Genomic DNA, 10,098 nt, shown 5'->3' with positions numbered 1-10,098 from the left:
CCCGGATTACAGAGTGAGACACACACACACACACACACACACACACACACACATCACCTGGTATTGTTACTGTAGAAATTCTTTATCTAGACAATGAACTTTTGACTACATTTATGGCTAACATGTGGACTAAAAATGACAATGATGGAGGCAATGAGAAGAGACCCGTCTTCATCATCCTCTGATAATCTAATATCCTGATAATGCTGTTTTCTTCCCAGGTAGGCCTATGTTCTTTATACTCTAGCTGTACTACTGCTAGGGTGTGTGTGTGTGTGTGTGTGTGTGTGTGTGTGTGTGTGTGTGTGTGAGAGAGAGAGAGAGAGAGAGAGAGAGAGAGCTGTCCCTAACTCTTCCCCCCATGAAAATCAAGTCTTTCACCCACACTAGTACCTCTTTCCCTTCCCCTACCTCAGTTGAGCACCTGAAGAGACTGACAGCATGGAACAAAGACAGACAGCATGGAACAAAGACAGACAGCATGGAACAAAGCGTTGGCCAGTTTACAATGATTACAGATCTTCGATCAGACCCAAGCGTGGTCTTGCCTATTGCTTACTCAGGATTTTCTAACTAGAAGTTTATATTGTCTTTCTGGTTATAAGGAAAATAAAGACTCATAAAAATGGAACAATATACAGAAATAAGGAATGAAACTCCACCAGAATTTTATTATGTACAAACAAATACACACACATTGTGTTTTTTCTTTTTATGAGACTGTCATCATAAGATACATTTTAGTTAATGCTTGTTTTACTTAATAAATTGTGGTTTTCCCATGCCAGTACCAACAGATCTATCTTATTGTTATTAAAGTTGCATAATACAGTGGGGCCATAAAGTCTGGAAAAATAAGCAAATTAGCACATAAAAATGATTTATCAATATGACTTGTGATACAGGGTATGTTCAATATTTCATGATATGCTCCGTGTGTTGTCCCTTTGTTAGTAATGAGCTCACTGAGTCAATTAAAATTGCACCGCACATGGCATGTTAAATCATGTTTTGGACTTTTTAATGTGATGGGAAGTCAGGTGCAGCCCAAGAGGAAACAAAGCAGAAGGTCAGGAAAACAATGATCTTAGAAACAGGAGCTCCACTGAAAATGCACGGGGTGGTCAGGGAGCGGCAAACAGGGGCAAGGGCCGATGGTAGGGCTGAGCCTTCAGAGGGGGCTTTGCAGTGAAGACAAGGCAGGGCAGGATGCAGTTAGTTGGCTACTTCGAATAGTTGAGCAAGCTCTCAGCTGTAGGAGTGGTTCCTGGTCACCTGTTTCGGGAATGTTGAAGAAGATGCTAGCGCCCCCCCACCCCCACCCCCCATGCTTGGGTTAGGTGGAGACAGTGTGGTTTGGGATTACGTAATTTATGTATTATTAGTTACATGTTCCAATGCTAAGACAGAAGTTTATCTGACAAAAGTTACAGAAGGAAGGAAGGAAGGAAGGAAGGAAGGAAGGAAGGAAGGAGGGAGGGAAGGAAGGAGGGAAGGAAGGAGGGAAGGAGGGAAGGAGGGAAGGAGGGAAGGAGGGAAGGAGGGAAGGAGGGGTGGATTTACTTCAGTTGTAGTTCAGAAACGGCTACTAGGAGCTAGCACAACGAACACCAAGCAGTTATACCATATCCACAGCCTGGAAATGGGGGTCAGTGGCTGCTGCTCACCGGGCTTTCACCTCTTTATTCTGCCCAGGAACCCTGCCCCCTGAACAGCACAGCTTAGGGCGGGTGTTTCCACCTCAATTAATCTAACCTAGAACCCCCCTCACAGACACGCCAGAATGTCAAATCAGCAATCACAGCTTGCCATCACACATACCAAATACAGCAGTACCTCCTTAAGGCTAGACCCCAGAAGTGGTCCTTCACTGCCGACTAAAATTTATCTTCTACTAGCCCTGTCTTAGGACCAACACCTGGCTTTATTCCAGTCTTATGTCTGTTTTTATTTTTTAAATTAAATGAAAGAGAGTGGGAGAGAGAGAGAGAGAGAGAGAGAGAGAGAGAGAGAGAGAGAGAGAGAGAGAGGTTATCTCGGACTTTACGTTCTTCATCGTTCAATGTGTATTTAAAAAGATGCCGATGATATTTTGTTGAGCAACTTTAGGTCTTTCATATCAAAAAGCCTTCTGAAAATCTAGACTGAAATACTGCTGGAAACAGAATGTCAAAGATTTCTGACCCGTCACAACCATTCTTTTTCTCATCTTTCCAGCGTCCCCTAGGAAGAAAATGTGGAATAAAGATGTGGGAGCCTGTCCAGTCACCCAGACTTCCTTGGAGTCTGAAGAGCTCAAACTGAAGAGTTTGAAGAGAACAGTGCAGCATAATTCCCCTCATTAGGATTCTACTTAACCTCTGAGGATTTTGTTAGCATTTGGTTTTGCTTAACTTTGCCTGTATCCTTTTTCTCAGAAAGAGGCATTATGGAGTCCTAATGGCCTCTCGAACATCAAATAGCTCTTGAAAGTAAAACCGTGATGGATTGGGTGTGAATGAAGCAAACTGGGATTCAATTTCCCCTGAAATACATATGGATTTAATAATTAGCAGGAAAGCTGTTCATAATTAGAAAAAATGTTTGAGAATAATGCCCAAGACACTTGAGAGAGGGAGAATGTTCTGGACCATGATTGTGCCAGACCTCAGCTCTCTTCTTAACTTGTGATGTCACTGCTCTGACCTGGAGTCTGGGGCACGGGAGGAGTAATTAGGAGTTTTTGCTTAATCTCCATTTTCCAAATGTTTACTTGGAAATAGCTGACGTTTATCCTTTACAGGAAACTTCTTCATGTTTGCCTTCAGGAGCTTCCACTATTGTACAGAAGTCAATGTACAAGAAAATTAAAAACAAAAAAGAATATTCTTGCCTTTTATAGAAAAAAGGGGGGTGAGCTGGGTATTACATTCTGCCTAAAGAAAGTAGTAGAGATGCCTCTATTTATGGAGCATTTGGAGGCTGACTGAGGAAGAGAGCATCTTGCTTGGTGGACCTTGTTGGGCACAGGAGAAGCCTCTGTAAAGACACAGGTGTAGGCAGCTCAGACACATTGAGGAACTGCAATCAACACAGTGCCACAGTGCTGTAGAGGAACGGGGTGCACTGAGGGGCCCTGCACAGTCAGAGCCGGGGACTGATCCAAGACTTTATCCTGAATGACATCACAGCCACTCAGCACTCCCTTTATACAGATATATTATAAATAACCGCTAACTGCACCCAGTCCCCTGCAGGCCCGAGAGACTTTTGACAGATGTATACAGCTGTGAAATCACTACCATTCTGTCTCCAGGATTTTAACATTACCTCACATCTTGCTTATGGCCTTCCAAGTCTCCTCTTGCACACATCAACTACACTGTGTGCGTCTTTTCTAAATACGATACTAAATGCAACCATGCTCCATGCATTTTTGCATCTGCTTTCTTTCCTCAGCTTGCTGGCTTTGGGGTTTTCTCAGGTTGAAACACTCACTCCATTTTACTGCTGACCTTCTTTAGATTGTATGACAGTCTGTTTACTGCGGCACCTGTTGGCTGGTCCTGGCTTTGATAACATGCTATGAACATTTGTGTACAGACCTTTGTCAACACTCACTACAACATGTGCTGTAGCTAATAAGTCTAGAGAGACCCCACGCCCACCCCTAAGCCAAAGTAGCTGTGTGTGGTACTGGGAGCAAGGAAGGAAGAACTGGCCTCTAGACTGGATAATATAGTTCCCTGTCTCCAAAGAGTGTAGCCGGTGCAAGGAGCAGGCTTGTGACCCAACAATGGTGTTCAGAGCAATTCATATGAGGTCAGAATTTGTTTTTTCCACTTGGGTTGCTGAACTGCAGTCAGAGAAACCTGAAGGTGGATGCACACCTGTCCACCCTGGATGGATGGAAGAAGGGTTTTGTTGTTGTTTACTTGCATAAGAGAATCAGTACCACTGGGGGCGGGGGGAGGCAGAGGGAGGGAGAGAGAAGGGGGAGAAGAGAGAGAAGGAGAGTGAGAGGGAAAGAGAGAAAAAAAAACTTGTCTCCACCAGATATTAGAGGAAAGCCTGGCAGCAGCACCCTCACTGAGACAGAACTGGGAATCTGAAGAAGCCAATGAATAAGAGACCGATGACACAGGAGGAAGGACATGGTGGAAACAGTTGAATTCCCAAGTCATATTCTCAAGGCCCCGGTTTCCACAGGGCCAGCCCTTTCTTGTATCTGAGGTGAGACAAGGTGCTAGCATGAGGTGGTGACAGAATGATCAGAGGCCCTCTGTGTGTGAGGACAGAGAAGACAAAATGGTTTCCCTTACATCTTCCCTCCTGCCCATGCTTCGTTTGACTTGACAGATGTCAATGGACACGTGCCTGTTACTGTGCCCTGCAATAAATCTGAGAAGAGGGAGATGAAGCAGTCAGTCTGCCTTTCAGAATCTCATACATTAGTGGAGGGAAAGCTCATGCAGCCCGGGGTGAGGGCTGCGGAGGCTGAGACTTAGAGGAGAAGGTGAGAAGCAGCCCAGAGCAATGTAGGAGCCGTGACACCTTCAGTGTTCTACAAGGCATGTTGACAGGGGGAGATTACAGGTTTGATTACTGCTAAGTCAGCTGCTCACAGAACCTAGAAAGACCTTTAAACTCACCACTTTGTTATACAGGACATGACAGTGGATGTAGATTAAGAAATATATACAAAGGTGTACAGAGCAGAGGTGAAGAGCTGCCGTGCTGTCTCTAGGCTGCCATCTTTAAAGGCCCCATGTGTTCCAAGGAGACTTCATTGCATGGCCATGGTTGTGAATACACAGGATAGGGAAACCCAGCAAGGCCTGCACATCCACATGCTCTTTGCTCTACACAACAGCCCTTCCTTCTGGTCTCTTTGGGGATGAGGAGTCTCTGATAACCTATTGCAGACAAGGTAGGTCAGATAACTCAGTTATGATAAACTGAAGGCAGCAAAGTGGGGGAAGATTAGAGTTGCTGTAGCCCTCCATGGGGAAGAAATTCCAGCTTCTAAAATCTCTCCCAAGAAGGGAGCTTATAAGTGGGGAATTATGAGCAATACCAAGACTGTCTATGATGGCACTCAGGGAAGATGGCCAGCTCTTGAAAGCCGACTCCAGTGCTGCCTGGGTAGAAGGCAAATCACTTAAGTATAAACTGATTCTAAGCATCTGCTGACTTCCCCAAGATGCTTCTACATATTCTCTCTGAGGACCAGAGAGGTCCAGGAAGGGCTGCACTGTCTTACCACTTTCCCAGAGCCTTCTAGACTCTCAGTGTAGAGCCTGCTTTGTTATTTCTCACGGTTCTCATGGTCATTCTTGTTGTTTGTAATACAGATTTATAATCAAGGTGGCATAATGACCACATCATATGGAGAAGGGGGCCTTCTTGGAGGCTACTAAGTGGAAATTATTAGATGACTGACTTGGGAAGTTATTTTTGAACCTCAGTTTCCTTATGTGCAAATAAAGATGAGAAGATAATAGGGTATCCCTTCCAAGTATGTTAGAAAAATAAAGTGAGATAGAAAGCAAAGTTTTGATTTTTTTATTTGTTGTTGGAGATGGAATCTCAATTAGCCCAGGCTGGCTTCAGTTTCTCCATAGTCATGGATGGCTTTGACCTTCTGATCCTCTTGCCTCTACCTCCTAAATGCTGGGATTACAGGCAGGTACCACCACACCCAGTTTATGTGCTGTTAGGGATTGAACCCAGGTCTTTGTGTATGCTAGGAAAGGACTCTACTGTCTGGTCTCATTCCCAGCCTAAGAATTAAAGTGCTTTTAAGGAGCTGTATAACTGATATCTATTGCACTTTGCACCCTAAAACTGCATTTATGTCTGTAGGTGGGCATGGGAGGCAGATAATATTTACAGAACCAGACGCTGTGATCTATTGAGCTGTCTACAGTGAATGCCGGCTGTGAGCCTTCAAGTACCTAGAAAGCAAGAATCTTCTCTGGGCCATTTGAATACAGTTTCAAATACAGGAAAGGAGACTCCAAAGCCACAAAGCTTGATGTAGGGCGGTGCTGGAGTCTGTGGAGCAAGGTTAATGTCACTAAGACAAAGGGAAGACATCAAGTGACAAAGGCCGAGGAAAGGTGGAGAGGAAGGCGGAAGTGGTGATGTGGAAGCAAAGGAGCAAAGCAGAAGAGAGTGGGAAAGCAAGGCAAAGGCTGCTGAGTCTCCTATGTCACACGCAGCATTCGCCTCATTTCCTTAACTGCAAGAACCTGGGAGAAGAAGGGAGGAGCTGCTCTTTCCAACATCACCTGCAATTCATGCCCGGATATCATTATCTCATTATTAGCCATGTTGTTCACAAGAAGTGAGTCTACGAAATTTTCACAGGTTCACCATTATAGATAAGGACATTTTCTAGAATGCTGTACCTCACTCAAATCTACCGGAAGTAGGACAGCTAAGGGAGTGACTTTTAAACTCAAGCCTGAAGGCTAAACAAGGTGTATTCCTGTAAAGAATGAACAGAGAATAATAACAGTCCAGGCTGAGGAAAGAGCTCAGCTGTAGATTTCGTCAAGGCAGCTACTTCTTAGTAGATGCAGGCCATGTTCAGTACTGACAACACTGGTCTCTCATGTCCCCAGCGACACTGATAGCTGCTAAGTGCCTTGTCTATGATCAAGGCTGAAACTCTTGCCAACAGTTGGTCAGAGTTGCCCATGAGACCTGGCCTAACCCATCCCTGCTATGAGAACCGAGTGTGGGTCGTGATTGACTGAAGGAGCTAGCATAGTTGCCACTCTCTTCAAAGTATTTTGGCAAATGGATCAGATGACAAAGCCAAGCTCTGGTTTAACTGTGCTGACCTTAGATCAGCTGTCTCCCAGACACAAGTCAGGTCTGACTTGAGACAGAAAAGTAGTTTGAGCTGAAGAAGACAGACAATGGAAGAAAGCGTGGGACTTTATCCCCTATTCCTAGTCTGGGATTCTTTGTTGAGAACTGCCTGGCCACACACGTCAGCAGAACTCAAGCACTGCTGTCCCTCAACTTGACAGCAGGGCTGCACTTCATCTCTCCTCAGGGCTCACATCTGGGAATCCCCACTGGAGATCTTTGTGCTGCCTGCTTTCTGTCTCAACATCTGCTTTGGAGGGCAGATATGGTTGTAGTAAAGTCTCTAACAAGTGGGAAAGGCCCAGAGACAGCACTTCAAAGTGCAGGCTGTGTCCTTCCTCCTGTGTGCTGGAGTCTACAGACTTCAGCTCTGTCTTCTCTGGAAGCTGGGACCAGTTTCCTCCCATATACAAAAGCCATGGCTCTTCAAAGGGATGTGGAAATCTGCATTAACTGACAACCATCTGAGGAGAGGTGGCCGGTCTTGAAGGCAGGCCAAGCATCTGTGCAATGTTCTTTGCCTCCTCCAGGGAAACTGAATGAGCCACTGACAGCTCCCTCCTTGGTCCTGGGACTAAGTTAGAGAGGCATGAGAAGACAAAGACAGTGCCATAAAAAAGCCCAGAAGAAAAGTGGATTTTCTTGATTTCTAAGCCATCCTATCTCTCCTCTCCCCCTCCCCCCCGTCCCAGCCTTGATGAAGTCTGAGTATCGAAATGATGTCTAGTGAAGGAAAACAGAGTGTTAGGAACATAAGTGAAACCATTGTGTGTAACTTGAAAGCCATTTTGTGTGACTTGGGATACTGGAGTGTTTGCAAGAAAGGGTCCAGCTACAAGGCAGTTCTAATGTGAGCCAAGCCTCTAGCAGGCCCTGGTAGACTAATGAACCACCCAGGGTGCCTGTAGTATGTTAATAAATGAACTCTAACCTGTAAGCCCGGATATTACAACGCTCATGTTCATGGGAACAATACAAAAACTAGGACTTTAGAAGCATGCATAGATTTTAAACGCTACCAGGCTCTGGAGACATGGCATCTTAAACCTCTCTGCTGATGCTCACTGACAACAGGATTTCAGACTGGCCACTGTGGACTCTAGCGTCAGAGAACTTCCGGGCACTGTTTTGTGAGTCTACACAGGCCCACCTGTCATCAGTAGGAACCACCTAACACTCTCAAGGACCTTCTGGAACTTCCCACAGTGCTGTCCTCCCAGTCTGCCCCAGCTGGAAGACCACCCATCAGACGCTGGTCAAGCTTGCTCCCGGTGTGCCCTCACTGGAGAGCAATGCCCAGTGGAACTCTGCAGCATTTTCTGGTCCACTTCCCCTGACCCCCAACCACTGCAAGAGAAGCCTGTTTTCAAGAGACTTTCATAACCTTTACAATAGTGTGATATAATAAGAAATTTTTATATAATGATCCAAATACATTCAATGGGCAAATCCCATGTGGATGCCCTAAATATGTGCACCTCACAGCCCATGGCCCTACCACACAGGACAACCCAGGTTTGCTATTAAAACCCCTTTCAAATGAGCCCAGAAGCGTTTTTACTTTACTCTTAATGCAGAAAACAAATTGTCTTTGAAAGACTTATTCATCATAGTGGAGAAACAGCTCCATTAACTATATAGCTCCAGCCGGGCAGTGGTGGCTCACACCTTTAATCCCAGCACTCGGGAGGCAGAGGCAGGCGGATTTCTGAGTTCGAGGCTAGCCTGGTCTACAGAGTGAGGTCCAGGACAGCCAGAGCTACACAGTGAAACCCTGTCTCGAAAAAACAAAAAAAAAAAAAAACAAAAAAAAAAAAAACAAAACAAAACAAAAAAAAACCAAAACTATATAGCTCCAAACTAAGAAATTATATCTTTGCATTCATACATGGAAGGTGGATCCCTGGGGAATTTACCAAAAATGTCTACAGAGTGAGTTCCAGGCTACATAGTGAGACTTTGTCAAGAAAGGAAGTTTTTTTAAAAAGGAAAGAAAGAGAAAAATTGACTGTGTTGGATGAGATTAATAGAAAGTTAGATACTGACCGAGAGTTGTAAGCTGAATCAAACTCATTCCTCCCAAGTAATTTATGTTCATAGTGTTTCGTCACAGCAATGGAATCCCCACCTGAGACAGGTATTACGGCCACATGTGGAGAATAGTGGCCCCTGCACTGCCAGGTGGCTTGTAGAATATGCTCACACGAAAGGAGAAGACACAAAGTAGGAGTTAAGGGGTTAGTGCATAGCAAGCAGCCATGAGCGGAGTGAGCAGACGCAGGTGGATCTCTGTGAATTGTGAGCAAGCCTGGCCTACTTAATGAGTTCTGACTCAACCAGGGCTGCATAGTGAGACCCTTTCTCAAAAAGCAAAAACAAACTAACAACAAACAAAATAGCCATAAGATGTCTTTAACTCACATAGTCACGAGAAGGTTTATTCTATTAATTTTTTGAAATCTTAGGTCTAGGGTTTGGCTCAGTTGATTATTTATTATACAAGCAAGTGCTGAGTTTGGCTCCCCAGCACACACATACAAAGCTGGGTGCTACAGCTTGCATCTATAATCCTATCACTGGGGAGAGGGAGACAGGCAGATCCTTAGAGCACATTGGTCAGACAGACTCTCCAGGTAGGTGAGATCCACAGTCAGTGAGAGACTCTGCCTCTAAAACTAATGCAGAGAAGTGGATAAGGTCAACTTCTGGCTTCTGCACACATGTGCACACAATGCACACACAAACACACAAACACACACATACACACACACCATATTTAAAGGGTTGGAGATAAAGCCCAGTGGCAAAGCACATCCATAGTCAGTGCCGCAAAAACAAAACAAAAGAAATCCAATAAAGCTGTGTACAAAAATTCCCAAATACAACCTTATTTTTCTATTCCCAATTGAGTTAAGCCCAAATATTCTTAATTTCATTTTAAAAGCTGTTCAGAAACATATGCCAAGAACCCCCTTTAAATCGGCTCTCATACCCCATAGTAGAGACACACAGTAAGTAAAACAATCCCTGTGGATAGGAAGCTCCCAGGCAATCAGGAATTCTGAAGAGCTGGGAGGGCCATCACATTCCCCTATGAAGACACGTACGTTTTCTATGGCTGATTATTAATGTATATTTCATCTGCTTCTGATGGGATATGCTGCACCCATAAATTAGTTGGAAGTCCAAAAGAGTCCGACATGCTCACCTGAAATTATGATATGGTTAGCATACTAA

The sequence above is a fragment of the Arvicanthis niloticus genome, chromosome 2 (assembly GCF_011762505.2).
Source record: "Arvicanthis niloticus isolate mArvNil1 chromosome 2, mArvNil1.pat.X, whole genome shotgun sequence".
NCBI classification, from domain to species: Eukaryota; Metazoa; Chordata; class Mammalia; order Rodentia; family Muridae; genus Arvicanthis; species Arvicanthis niloticus.
This window is presented reverse-complemented; position numbering follows the sequence as displayed.